General features: G+C 46.6%; 1 protein-coding gene and 1 long non-coding RNA gene across 3 annotated transcripts in view; one reads left to right on the forward strand and one right to left on the reverse strand.

Moving 5' to 3' along the window:
• LOC135106616 (PR domain zinc finger protein 2-like) overlaps positions 1–15,000 on the forward strand; it is a 141,441-nt gene that overhangs the window by 29,935 nt on the left and 96,506 nt on the right. The window lies entirely within an intron of this gene.
• Positions 1–15,000, reverse strand: part of LOC135106617 (uncharacterized) — a 121,273-nt gene that overhangs the window by 10,583 nt on the left and 95,690 nt on the right. The gene's annotated exons all lie outside the window — the stretch shown is intronic.

Genomic DNA, 15,000 nt, shown 5'->3' on the forward strand with positions numbered 1-15,000 from the left:
ATGAACGAAGGAAGGAGGAGAGGAAAAAGGGAGAAAATCATAACTTTCCCTCTGTTCCTGTCTTTCTTCCTCTCTTCCTCTCCCTGTTTTCCCTTCCTCCCTCTCCTTCCATTGGCTATTCTCTCCCCTGTTTCATCTTCCTCTTCCTTTATCTATCTTTCTTCCTTCTCTCCCTTTCCATCGTTACATTTCTCCCTTTTTTTCTCCTCTCCCTCTTTCCAGTCTCTTTTTCACTCAGTTCTTTTCCCCCATGCTCCCTATTCAATCACCTCTCCATCCCTCTCCCTTCTCCTTCCCTCCCTTCCTGCCTCTTCCCTCGCCTATCCTCTTACATTTCTCCCTTCCTCCCTCTTACTCACCATTTCCTTCCTCTTTCCCCATCTTCTCTTTTCCTCCCTCTCAATCTTCTCTCCCTGTCTCTCCTATGACCAATCCTCTCTTGCTATCTTAAAACTTCATATATCTCTCCCTCTCCCTCTCCCTCCCTCTCCCTCTCTCTCTCTCCCTGCCTCTCCCTGCCTGGACCTTCTCTTCGTCAGCAGTCAGCTATTCTCTCAATCAGTGCGGGGTGTCAGGCGCCCGTCACCTGCTGATTGACTGAGATTCATGCTGATACCCTCTGCTGACTCATTATACGTGGCAGGGTTGGTGGTGGCAGAGGGTGGTGGTGGTGGTGGTGGTGGTGGCAGGGTAATGGGGTGGTAGGTTTAGTAAGGCGAGTGAGTGGTAAGGTGACATGGTAGGGTTAGAAGGTGGAATGGTAGGGTTAGTATGGCGTGGCAGGATGGCATTGTGGTAAGGTGGTGGAGTAGCAAGGTAACAATGCTTATGCAACTTAACACTTTCTTTCTTCCTATTAATTATTTTCTTCTAATTCATTATTTTTCCTATAACATAAAAATTTTCCCAATATAGATTTCCATCTCTCTTCTGTCACTACTACTTATTATTCTTTTCATTTTAATTTACTTCTCATTGGTGACAAGGCAGGGGACTGACGGAGGCAGGGCGGGAGACAGAAGTGACAGGGGAGAAGGAAGCAGGGAAGAGGGGATGAGAGGGAACAGGAGGAGGAAAGAGATGAAGGAAGGAAACGGAGAAGAGGAAAAATAATGACATACAATACAATATTAACACACTTCTTATCAACATTATTCTCTAAATCGAATAGCAAAAAAGACATTCATTCATGCAGAAATGAATAAATTTAGCGTCTGTGTATAAGATGACGATGAATAGATGTATGCATGTATTATTTGCACCTCCTGTATGTAATGTATGTACGGTACGTATATTTCACTTATTCATTGCTAATAATTGGATTACGGCTCTCAATTTTCTGCCTTAATTGAAAGATGATTAAGTAGCGACGGTCCTTTGCAGATATTCAGAGGCAGGTGACATCAATTCAATTTGTCGCAATTACAATAAATAAACAGCAGCAGCAGCAGCAGTAGGAGGAGGAGGAGGAGGAGGAGGAGGAGGAGGAGGAGGAGGAGGAGGAAAATGTGGAGGAGGTGGAAGAGGAGGAGAAACAGACGAAGAGAAGGCTCTGTAGAAAATTATGATAAACGAAATGAGAGAGGAACGTGGGAAGAATGATAAAGACGAGGAGAATGCGAGGGAAATCGATAAGGGAGGAAAGGAGCTGTGACGATGATGGTAATAATGAGACGAAATGAAGCGAGGGTGTGAGTGAGGATAATGATAAAAGGGGAGGAGAAGAGTAAGAGATGAAAGGAATATTATAAGTGTTAGTGGGAAGAAAATATTACAGATGAAGTGACACAGGAAAAAAAATAATAATAATAATATGATGCGTTTTTGTTAAGCTGTTCAAGAGAGAGAAAGAGGAAAGGGGAGATGGGAAACAAAAAAAAAAAGGGCGGGGGTAAGGATAGAAGGGAAAACACGGAAGAGGGAACAGCAAACAATGAATGAAGAGGAAAAACAGCAAAAACGGAGCAGGATAGAAGGACAAAGAAGGAAGGACAAACAGGAAGAGATAAACAATGAAAGGAAAGGACAGAAAAAAACAACACACAAATAGGGAAGGACAAAACAAAGAAGAAAAGACAGGGAAGGAGAAACAGGAAAGAAGAAACAACGGAGGAAAACAAAGGAGGAAAAACAGGAAAACAAGAGCAGAATAGGACAAACAGAAAAGAAAAAAATAACAGAGAAGGAAAAACAGCAAAAAAGAACACGATAAAAAGAGCAAACAGCAGAAAAAGGACAAACGGAGAAGGAAAAACAGCAAAAATAGAATAGGGTAGAAGGAAAAACATGGAAGGACAAACAGAGAGGGAAAAACAGAGAACGGAAAACTGAGAAGGACAAAAAGGGAGGGAAAAACAGCACAAAATATCCGGATAAAAAGGCAAACAGCGCCGCAAACTGCCCTTGACAATCGAAAGCAATTCGTGCGGAAAGATTCGTGACAAGTTGTCGCCCAAAACAGTCATAATTATTGATCCCCGCTGCCCCGCCTCGCCACAACAGGTGTCCAGCTTAACGAGTAAATATTTACCCAAAAACAAATAAAAAAAAATCCTGCAAAATAATTATCATTCACGCCACAACCGTCACCACCACCACCACCACCACCACCGCCACCGCCGCTATCACCATCGCAGCCTGAACCACTAAACCACCACCGTCACTATTACTGTCACTACTACCACTGCTGTTACAATCACCATTCTTTTCCCTACACCACAACACCACACAACACACAATCACTTTCCCTTTCACCACCACACACCACCACATCACCACCGACTATCACAACTACCAGTACTCCCCAACACCACCACACCACCACACAACACACAACCACCCCCTTGTCATCACCACCACACCACAACCACCACGACGAGAAAACCCATTCACTACACCACAGCTACAGCACACGCTCGCTCCCTCCCTCTCTCTGTCACCTCACCGCCACCACCACCACCACCACCACCACCAGGGCGGTGTAAATAATCGTGTCAGCGAGTGTTCAAGTGTAAATAAACATGATGATGTAATTTCCTCACGTTCTGGTCAGCTTTAGATAAATATTTGGTTCACTGATGTTTTTATGGAGCGCAGGCGGCTGTCAGCGAGCGTCAGCGGAGGGAGGGAGAGAGAGAGAGAGAGAAAGAGAGAGAGAGAGAGGAAGAGTGAGAGAGGAAGAGTAAGACACACACACACACACACACACACACACACACACACACACATGAATGGTACTATAATGACAAAGAAATGGTTAGCTACTCTGTCAAACATGTCAGGGCGTGCTCATGTAGTCAGTAGTCAGTAAGATCAGCTGACTCACGGTTACTGAGTGAAGAGTGGCTGCCTGACTGACTGACGAGTTGACTGACTGACGAGCCACAGCAGGGCAAGAATCAGTCAGTTAGTCAGTCAGTCAGTCAGTCAGTCAGTCAGTTAGTTAGCTAGTTAGTCAGTTAGTCAATCAAAAGAAAAATGAGCCAATATAACAGGTACCATTACCATCACCATTACTACCACCACCACCATCACTCTCATCATTACCAGTACTTAAACAGAGACACAAGCCAATAAATGATAGACACCACCACCACCACTACTACCACCACCACCACCGTCATCATCACCATCACTATCATCATCACCATCATCATCATTATCAGTCAGCAGGAAATTACAACCACGTGACAGGAATGACAAAAAGAGAGGGTGGTGGCGGCTGTGCAGAGAGAGAGAGAGAGAGAGAGAGAGAGAGAGAGAGAGAGAGAGAGAGAGAGAGAGAGAGAGAGAGAGAGAGAGAGAGAGAGAGAGAGAGAGAAGAATAGCCAGTTAGCAATGTATGTATGTCTGAGTCTGTGTGTGTGTGTGTGTGTGTGTGTGTGTGTGTGTGTGTGTGTGTGTGTGGGCGTCAGCAGGCAGCAGCGTGAGGGTGTCAGCAGTGTCAGCAGAACAGCGTGAGGGCGTGATTTGGCCTGATACGCCGCCACTGGGGAAATAAGGTGGATGGCGCGGGAGAGGTTCACCTGGTCTGGGGGGCAGAGGAGGAAGGGGCGGAGGAGGAGGAGGAGGAGGAGTTGGAGGGAAGGGAAAAAAAGTAGGAGGAGGAAGGGAGGGAAGGAGAGTGATGGAGGAAACTGACTGTGAGGGAGGGTGGCAAAGACAGTGATGGAGGAATATGAGGAGGAGGAGGAGGAGGAGGAGGAGGACGAGGAGGAGGAAGAGGAGGAGGAGGAGGAGGATAAAAAGAGGGAAAAAAAGAGAGGGAAAAATGCAGAAAGCAACGATGTAGAAGGTAGTTTTTCAGAGAGAGAGAGAGAGAGAGAGAGAGAGAGAGAGAGAGAGAGAGAGAGAGAGAGAGAGAGAGAGAGAGAGAAAGAGATGGAAGGGTTTGACATAAGGTTGGAAGGGAAGGGAAGGGTCATAGAGAATATTTATGAGATTATGATGTACGTGTGTGTGTGTGTGTGTGTGTGTGTGTGTGTGTGTGGGAAAAGATGAAAGAAGGGAAGGAGTGAAAAGAATAAAAAAAAGGAAAAAAGAATAAAAGAAAAACGGATGTGAAGAGAAATATTGTTGATAGAGAGAGAGAGAGAGAGAGAGAGAGAGAGAGAGAGAGAGAGAGAGAGAGAGAGAGAGAGAGAGAGAGAGAGAGAGAGAGAGAGAGAGAGATTAAAAACACAAGACTATGGAGATGGAAAGAATCATAAAAACAGGGAGGAAATGAGCATGCACATAATTGACGATAAAGATGAAAAGGAGAAGAAAAGTGGAGGGGAATGAAGGGAGGAATGAGGGAGAGAATGAGGCAGAATCCCCCACGCAACTCATCCTTCTCGTGATGGGATTATTAAAGCTGATCACAAAGCTTATTTTCTGTTTTTATGAGACTATCACGCCGGCTCTAAGCTCTTTACCTCTCCCGCCACCCCCACCACCACCATCTCTCTCTCTCTCTCTCTCTCTCTCTCTCTCTCTCTCTCTCTATATATATATATATATATATATATATATATATATATATATATATATATATATATATATATATATATATATATATATATATATATATATATATATCGTCTTTCAGTTTTTTTTCTCATCTATTTATATTTTCCTCATTCTTTCCTTCACCTTCTTTCCTTCATCCCTTTTTTTTCTCCTAACTTGCTCCAAAAAATAGGGTACACACACACACACACACACACACACACACACACACACACACACACACACACAAGGAGCTAGCCACTAAGTACCGGGGCGGATGGTACTCGGGTCATATAGGCTTCAGGTCAGATTATGATCATGACAGATCGGCATAAGTGCAAATACGTCTCAGGACGTACCAGTAGTAGTAGTAGTAGTAGTAGTAGTAGTAGTAGCAGCAGCAGTAGTAGTAGTAGTAGTAGTAGTAGTAGTAGTAGTAGTAGTAGTAGTAGTAGTAGTAGTAGTAGTAGTAGTAGTAGTAGTAGTAGTCTATTTATTTCTATACCAGGCCAGGAATCCCACAAGAGGTGGCCCAGACACGGCACCACCAACGACACAATTCACTCTTAATAATAATAATAATAATGATAATGCTACTACAGCTGTTACTACGATTACTACACTCCCTCACACACTTGCCATATACTTGTCATATACTTGACTTGCCATATACTTTAACTATTACCCAAAATATAAAAAGATTTGCGAATTCAGAAATAATACCGAAATATCCAAAAAACGATCTGTAAATTTTACGAGCGGTCCCACAAAAAAAAATATATAATATCGAGAAAGAAAACACAGGCAGACTAGATTCTATTACAAATTTTGAATACAAAAATTTTTTGCTTTTCATATAAATAAAGAAAACAAAAACTCCTCGTCGTATAAAGAATTTTTTTTTTTATCCATTAACGGACTTACTTTAAATTTAAAAATACGAATTGCTAGACTAGATTTTATTGGATATTATTACTTGTTTCTTATATTTTTTAGGTCTTGTATTAAATACCAAAACAGTCCTAGGCGTGCTAATAAGAAAAATGGAAATAAATAAAATGAAACAAAAACACAGCTACACTAGATTTTATTATACTTTATAACTTGCTATATATTTGTAATAATAAACAAGATATCAAAACAATGCAAACTCCATTTATAGAAATTAAAAAATAATAATAATACACAGCCGAAATGTTTTCTTTTCGTTTTCTCCATACCTCCTCCTCCTATTCTCTCCCCCTCATACTCCTCTCTCCTCCAACCCCTTCTCCTTCTCGTCCGCCTCCTCCTCTTCCCGAGTCTAAAAAGCATCTGGAAAACACTAGAAAACCCTAGAAATTAAGCTAAATATTAACGGGGAGAGACGGAAAATTGTTACTTTAGTGGGCCGGGTTGGGCTTGGCGGGGCTCGGCGGATCAGGGTGCAGAGGATACCGCGGTTTGTGGTGTGTTGAGGTGTGGTGTGGTGTGGTGGTGGTGGTGATGTGGTGTGGTGGTGATAGCAATGCACTTACACCCACTTCACTGCCCTGTGTGTGTGTGTGTGTGCGTGTGTCTGTGTGTGTGTGTGTGGCGCCGATCAGAAATGAATAACAAAGTGTATAATCAGTGTTTAACCTTTGACTGCCACTCGATACACCTTTCCCTCATTACCACTCACTCTGAGACATCTTTGCTTGCTCTACAGCGACAACCATTCTTTAAACGGAGTAGAAATTGCTAAATATATTCTTTTTTAGCCATAACTTTCTCGCTAGTGCTTATAAAGGTCTCATACATTGCATATGGTGGTAATTGACGCGTATCAGAGTGAAAAGATTAAAGGAATGGAAAGCAAAGGAAAGCAAACCAAACACAACAAAACCAACCATTATAACATGAGAAAACTATTAAAACAACTCCACACCAAAAAAAATATGAAATGTCACACACACACACACACACACACACACACACACACACACACACACACACACACACACAAACGCGCGCGCAAATCACCCCAGCACCTCTTGAAATCTGAGCTATGCAGCTTCGCATATTCTCTAAAAGATCAAATCTGGAGAGGAGCGGCGGGCGGGCGGCGTGTCACCTCCCACCGCCTGCCTCCCCGCCGCCGCCGCCTCACGCCCTTCACTCCCTTACGTCCCAAGTCCCAAGGATGGTTCTCGCGTCCCCCTGCTCAGCTATGACGCTTCCATTTAAGGGCACCAATCTGAGGAATATCTCGGCTTCCTATATCTATCTGACTGCGAAGGAGACACGAAGACGGGAGTGAGAGGGAATGGAGAGATGGGATGGAGGGAGGGAGAGTGGAGGGGATGGTGGAGGGACGGAGGGAAAGGGTGGCGTGGAGGAAAGGTTTGAAGTGCTCTTCTTTCTCTCTTTCTTTCTTTTTTCTCTTGTTTTTGTCTTTCAAGGAATCTTAACTTTATTTTATTTACGTGTGTGTGTGTGTGTGTGTGTGTGTGTGTGTGTGTGTGTGTGTGTGTGTGTGTGTGTGTGTGTGTGTGTGCCGCCTTCACAGAAATACACACACACACACACACACACACACACATGCCTCAGATCTTACCAAGGACACGGGCGTGGGTGTGCGTGTGCGTGCGCCCGCTTGTATATGTATGTGCGTGCGTGGGCAGACGGGGCGTCCTGTGATTTGTGAGTGCGTGAAGCCACCTGGGAAATTCCATATATGGCAGCGGGCCGCCCCCTTGCCTCGCCTGCCTCACCTGCCCTCACCTCTTAATTATGTCCCCGCATGCCACACACTGCCACCCAACCCTCCCCCACACACCCTCCCTGCCTCACCATGCCACACACTCCCATCCCCATTCCCTCCCATTCCACTACCCCACACTACCACCCCTGCCCCCACACCTTCCCTCCCATGCCATACCACACACTACTCCCACACAAACCTTCCTTCCCATGTCTTATCGCACGCCACTCTCCCACCCACACACCTTCCCTCCCATTCCTTACCACACAAACAACAACGACTAGTGTCCAGGTAGCGGTGAAATTCAGGGACCATATTCTTCAGAGAGTTAGGACATGCGTCACAGCTTAGCAGATGTGTATTACAACTTAGATCGTGTATCATAAGTTTGTATGTGATAAATTATGACGAGCGAAACAGTGTAACATAACTTGATTTCAAATATTAAAAGACGAAGCAAAAGCTGCGGTTTAGTACCAGTTTATAGCCTCTATAAATATTTCCTGTGCTTTTATGTATTGGGAGAAGAGACACAGTGGGTAAGATAGTAATTCAGTCTTTGAAATACGGTAAATGGGATCTCGTAGGAGCGCCTCAATGCAAACAAACAATTTTCAAACGGTCTGGTGGCAAGGATGGCTCTCTGGACGATCCCCAAGGCCATCACTACTGCACAAGAGCATTTTCCCAGTACCTTTTCCCACCAGCAAGATATCTAATTGTGATCATCACCTTAATTTCATGGGTAAGTGAATTTCTTCTTTCTGTGTCACTCTGTAAGGCTTCCCTCACTAAATCGGTGATAAAGTGAATACCTGCACAGTGTAAACAATATTTTCTTATGAACTCCGTGTCAATAAGTTCATTCAGTACTTCGTATCTGGGTAAATAATTCCTGAGCTGGAGACGTTGCTCAGGTACCTATCAAGAAACCAAGTAACAGTGACGATTACTAGCCAGGGAACAGTGTGTCAGGTAACAACAACCGTTAATCACTGAGAAATTAAGCAAACCATAGCTCAGGTAACAGCGATAATTAGTAATCAGGTAGTAGTGAAAAACCAGGTGACAAAACGAACTACAGGCCAGGTAACAGCAGCGATTACTGACTAGGTAGCAGTGACACCCAACTAATTATGCAAACCAGGACCCAGGTAACAGCGAAACACCTCCTCCGTCACAAAGGAAGGCAGAAGCGGCGGCGGTGGGCGGGATGGGAGGTACGATGCAATGGGAGGCGGAAAGGGAGGGAGGGAGGGAGGGAGGTAGGCAGCCCACGGTCTCTGGTCCCCGCATAGCACTCCCTGAGATTACGTGAAACCCGTGATTTTTATGCTGTCACCCGCCTCGCCCGCCTCACCCGCCTCGTCTGCCCATGTCCAGCCCAGCCCAGCCCAGTCTAGTCCAGTTTGCAACCTCCTGTTCTACTCGCGTGTGTCTGTTGGAGGGAGTAACGCCGCCATGCTCTCCTCTCTCTCTCTCTCTCTCTCTCTCTCTCTCTCTCTCTCTCTCTCTCTCTCTCTCTCTCTCTCTCTCGCCCCGTCACCACTCCCGCCCGCCTCTGTTACCGCAACTTCTCTCTCTCTCCCCGTTACAGAAAAACTATTGGTAAAACTGTATCTCTCTCTCTCTCTCTCTCTCTCTCTCTCTCTCTCTCTCTCTCTCTCTCTCTCTCTCTCTCACGTCCACACACATTCCCACACCTTTCCTGTACAACTTATCTTCTTTTCTCCCCATGTCTCCCATTCCCTCTCACTCATATCCATCTTCTCTAACCATTTCTTCTTCTTCTCCCATTCCCTCCAAATACTCCTCCCTATCCCTTCATCGTCCCATTCCTCTCACTCTTTCCTCTTTTCCATATTTTTTCATTTCCTCCAAGTTCTAAGCATATCCACCTCCCAAACCATCTCTCTCTCTCTCTCTCTCTCTCTCTCTCTCTCTCTCTCTCTCTCTCTCTCTCTCTCTCTCTCTCTCTCTCTCTCTCTCTTTCTCTTTCCTCCTCTTACCATATCTTTCATTCCCTCCCACTTGTACTACCTCCAAAACCATCTCCATATTCTCTCTCCCATTCCCTCCCAAACCCCCTCTCCTCTACTCTCCGCACCCTCCCACTCCCCTCCGCCTCCTCCCCACCCCCTGCCACCACCACCACCACCACTACCACCACCCGGGTCGCGGCCTCGTGTGCGTAATTCCATTAATGAGGAGCGCTGGGACATGTCGCTTCAACTGACTGGATTTCTTAAGGTTTAATGGGATTGCGTGCAGCGGGAGAGAGGCCGCCACGCCCCTCCCCACCCCTGGGTACTGGCGGGTCCTCCGGCGACGCGGCCACAGGGGTAATCTGGCGCGGGGCCGAGGAAATCTGGCTGAAATCCCCGCCAGTGTGTGGGGCGCGTGTAATCCCCTGTGTGTGTGTGTGTGTGTGTGTGTGTGTGTGTGTGTGTGTGTGTGTGTGTGTGTGTGTGCAGAGACAGAGAGAGAGAGAGAGAGAAGCTTGACTGACTTGAAAGTGGTGTAGTTGGTTTATCTGAGAGAGAGAGAGAGAGAGAGAGAGAGAGAGAGAGAGAGAGAGAGAGAGAGAGAGAGAGAGAGAGAGAGAGAGAGAGAGAGAGAGAGAGAGAGGAGGTGGGGAGGGGAAGAGAGATAGTGCTAATGGATTCACAGACTGATAAACAGATAACCAGACAGATGAACAGAAAAACAACACTAAGGGGAGGAAGGCTTACTACTACTACTACTACTACTACTACTACTACTACTACTACTACTATTACTACCAACAACAACAGCAGCAATAATAACATTAATAATAACAATTCAATCTTAAGAGGAAGAGTAAAAATGAAAACAAGAGGAAAACGAGGAAAAGGAGGAGGAGGAGGAGGAGGAGGAGGAGGAGGAGGAGAGCAGCAAGTCTTCTTCCTCACAAAATCTTGACCTGTGGGAAGGAAGGCCGCTCTATTCCTGGACTCTGGGAATCAGGAATCACAGGCTAACGTCAGATTCCAGGATTCCAGCCCTCCGCTCCTCTCTGGAATTTTCCTCTGGATTTTGTCTATATCAGCGAGTTTAGAGAGGAGGGAGATTCCGGAGGGAGAGTGTGGGAGGGGGAGGAAGAGAGAGAGGGTGGGGAAAGGGGAGGGAGAGTGGGAGATGGAGAAGGGAGGAGAGATGGGAGATGGAGGAGGAGAGGAGAGGGGGAAGAGGAGGGTTAGGAGAGGGAAGGGAGGTGGAGTGAGGAAAAGGAGGAAGTAGGAAGAGGAAGGGGGTATGAGAGAGAGAGAGAGAGAGAGAGAGAGAGAGAGAGAGAGAGAGAGAGAGAGAGAGAGAGAGAGAGAGAGAGAGAGAATATATCGTGCAGTGAGTCAGTGAGTCTGTGGTGGTGAGTCTTCCCTGAGGAGGAGGAGGAGGAGAAGGAGGAGAAGGAGGAGGAGAGGAGCAGTATTGTTGGGAGGAATCTTAACGAGACTAAAGAATGGTTGTTAGTTGGCTCTTCCATTGCTGGGGGGGGGAGGCGAGTCATGGCAAGGGGGTGGTAGTAGTAGTAGTAGTAGTAGTAGTAGTAGTAGTAGTAGTAGTAGTAGTAGTAGTAGTAGTAGTAGTAGTAGTAGTAGTAGTAGTAGTAGTAACAATAAACTTTTCAATGAGCATCACATTCTTGTCTACATAGTGCTGCTGTTGTCATATATATATAGCACCACCACCACCACCACCACCACGAATAGTAGTAGTAGTAGTAGTAATAGTAGCAGCAGTAGTATCAGCAGCAGTGGTCGTCGTGGTCGTAATATTGGTGGCGGGGGCGGCGTCACTGGGTTGTATTGCTTTAGAGAGGGTCGTGCAGGGGAGAATTACTGTATTGGTACATATCGACATACACACGCTGTTGCTTGCGGGCAATACCAATTCATGTTGTCAGACGCGAGAATGACTGCCATGCGACCCTCAGTGGTAGCAGCAGCAGTAGCAACACCAGTAATAGTAGTAGTAGTAGTAGGTATGTGGTGTAAAGGTGTACAGTAACTGGTGGCCCGGTGTTCTGGTGGTGGATGGCTTCAAAGGGGCGTGAGTGCCAGTGGTTCAAGGGTCGGGTGCCAAGTGCCAAGTGTGAGGTGGGCAGTAAAGGTGGAATCTGTGTTGTGTGTGACTGGGAGGCGCCGCGAGGAATGGGGTGGTTACGGGGATTGTTACTGCGATAGGCTGTGCTGGTGGGGGAGGGGGTAGTGGGTGAGGAGGAGGAGGAGGAGGAAGAGGAGGAGGAGATGGTGGTGGTGGGAGGAAACTTCAGATTACGATGTGATGTAAAAAGAGAGAGAGAGAGAGAGAGAGAGAGAGAGAGAGAGAGAGAGAGAGAGAGAGAGAGAGAGAGAGAGAGAGAGAGAGAGAGAGAGAGAGAGAGAGACCAATACAAAGAGACAAAAAAACAATTCGTATATGTGATTCTTTTCATGTGTGTGTGTGTGTGTGTGTGTGTGTGTGTGTGTGTGTGTGTGTTGAGTATTCCCACACACACTTTTTTGTAGTAACTTATTAATCTGCTGATTGGCGGGGCGCTGTGATTGACTGACTGACTGACTGAACTGACTGACTGATGAACTAACTGACTGACAAACTGATAAACCAACCGAAGGGTTCATTCAGACGCCACTCACACTCTTCCACTGACTGACTGACTGATAAACTAACAAATTTATTCAGTGAGTGACTGAGTGACTTGTTAAATGAATATAAAAGACTGAAAACCTGCTAATTAGTGGGATGTCTGAGTGAGTGAGTGAGTGAGTGAGTGAGTGAGTGAGAGGACGAATGACTGATTAAGTGGCTGGCCAAATGACTGACTGACGCGAGTAAGTGACTGACCACGACGTTGTTTCCTTGGCCAAGTGACTGACAAACTATTTGACTAACTGCTTGGGTGACTGACTGCCTGAGCGGACGCGGTAGAGAGAGGGAGAGGGTGGAAGGAGAGAGATATGTGTGGGAGGGAGGCCATAATGGAAGGAAGGAAGGAAGGAAGGAAGGAGAGGATGACTCGGTGGGGAAAAACGTGAGTTAATAAAATGAAGGAAGGAAGGAAAGAGAAGGGGAGAAGTAGGAAAGTGAAGGAGATGAAGTGAGAGAAGAGGGTGCTGAGGCAGGAAGGGTGAGTGGAACAGAGGAAAGGCAGGAGAGCTGGATGAGTGGAGGGGAGGCGAGGGAAGGGAAAGGAAGGGAAGGGAAGGAAGGGAAGGGACAGAGGGTGTAGCAGCAGCCAGCCAGCCAGTCTGTCATTTAGTCAATCAGCTATTCAGCCAGCCATTCAGCCAGCCATTCAGCCAGTCAGTCAGTCAGTCAGCCAATCAGTCAGCCAGCCAGCCACACAGCCACTCAGCCATCCAGTCAGCCAGCCAGCCAGCGAGCCGTCAGCACAGCGCGGTCGGGTCCACACTCCGGGCCAGCGTGCTTAAAATGATTACCTAATTGGGGTGAACGCAAACCCTTCTCGAATTATGAAGAGAGGCCATCCACTCTCCCGCCGCCGCTCAAAATCTCATTAGTAAAATGTGGTCTGCCGGCGACGATATGACTGGGCTTCCCACTCGCTGCGTCGCGCGTTTCGCTTTGTTTCATCCGCCGTGCCGAGCCGCCGCGCTCCTCACTCCGCGTGAATATAAATGGCTCACATTACATATAAATATTTAAAACAATCACATATGAGTGTGTATGATATTACAGCGATTGTTGGTGCTCGCATTTTTCCCCCTCCCCCGCGCAATCAACGGAGGATTTAAAATTATCGACGACGTGACCCGGACCAAAACACATGTTCGGTCAGATTCAATTATTTCCCGGTTGGTGTGTGGACGGCTGCTATAAAACTGGAGCGGCGCACATTAGCGAGCAGACTCATTGTCCTAATACCTCCCAGGGCCTCCTTGCTGCCTGATTCCGGGTCACCAGGGGCCCCTCCTCCTCCTCCTCCTCCATTCTTTACTATTACTACTACTACTACTACTGTTGCTGCTGCTGCTCCTTCTGTTGTTGCTATTATTAGCGTTGTTGTCACTGTGATTATTGTTATTATTATTGTAATAGTTATTATTATTATTATTATTATTATTATTATTATTATTATTATTATTATTATTATTATTATCATTATTATTATTATCATTATTATTATTATCATCGTTATTACAGCTTCACTTCCGTCTCTCTGGTTTTACTCTTTCACGAGCTGTGTGCGATGAGGCCTCAAGGACACACACACACACACACACACACACACACACACACACACACACACACACACACACACACACACACACACGGTGATAACCTCCCCGCATCTTACGCATTAAGATCATAAAAACCAAAAAGTTGCACTTTCCCACCACGTGATCGCGCGCCGCCACACACACACACACACACACACACACACACACACACACACACACACGAGGGCGCCACCTGTCAGTTTGTCGAGCAACAGCAGCAGCAGCAGCAGCAGCAGCAGAATATTCTTGCCGCCGTAAGCAAGCCACATAACACACACATCACCACTACCGCCGGACCCAATAAAACATGTCGACTTGTCCCGGTGATGCTGATGACTGAAGGAGGGTGACTGGGGCTGGCTGAGGCGGGGAGAGGGTAAGGAGGAGGAGGAGGAGGAGGAGGAGGAGGAGGAGGAGGAGGATGAGGAGGAGGAGGGGAAGGAGGGTCAAGGTGCAAGGGTAGGAGGGGCAGGGGAAGGGTAGGAGGGCAGGGACATTTCAATAAGTTCACCTCCATTACAATATGAGTCGGACAGGCTAATGCTAACGCTGGCCGCCCCTCGCACCACTTTCCCTAAGCTCATTAATTCTTGTGGTGTGGCTGAGTGATGGAGAATACACCAACGGACGCCTGCTCTCTTTCTCTCTCTCTCTCTCTCTCTCTCTCTCTCTCTCTCTCTCTCTCTCTCTCTCTCTCTCTCTCTCTCTCTCTCTCTCTGGACTTTTCGTGTATGTATGAGAATATGTATGCAATAGTAGTGGTTGCGTGCGTGCGTGCGTGCGTGTGTGTGTGTGTGTGTGTGTGTGTGTGTGTGTGTGTGTGTGTGTGTGTGTGTGTGTGTGTGTGTGTGTGTGTGTGTGTGTGCGTGCGTAATCTTCCTTATGCATGCACACACACACACACACACACACACACTCTCTCTCTCTCTCTCTCTCTCTCTCTCTCTCTCTCTCTCTCTCTCTCTCTCTCTCTCTCTCTCTCTCTCATCCATAACACGCAACCCACTCATCCACTCATGTTTT

Source organism: Scylla paramamosain, chromosome 13 (genome assembly GCF_035594125.1).
Source record: "Scylla paramamosain isolate STU-SP2022 chromosome 13, ASM3559412v1, whole genome shotgun sequence".
NCBI classification, from domain to species: domain Eukaryota; kingdom Metazoa; phylum Arthropoda; class Malacostraca; order Decapoda; family Portunidae; genus Scylla; species Scylla paramamosain.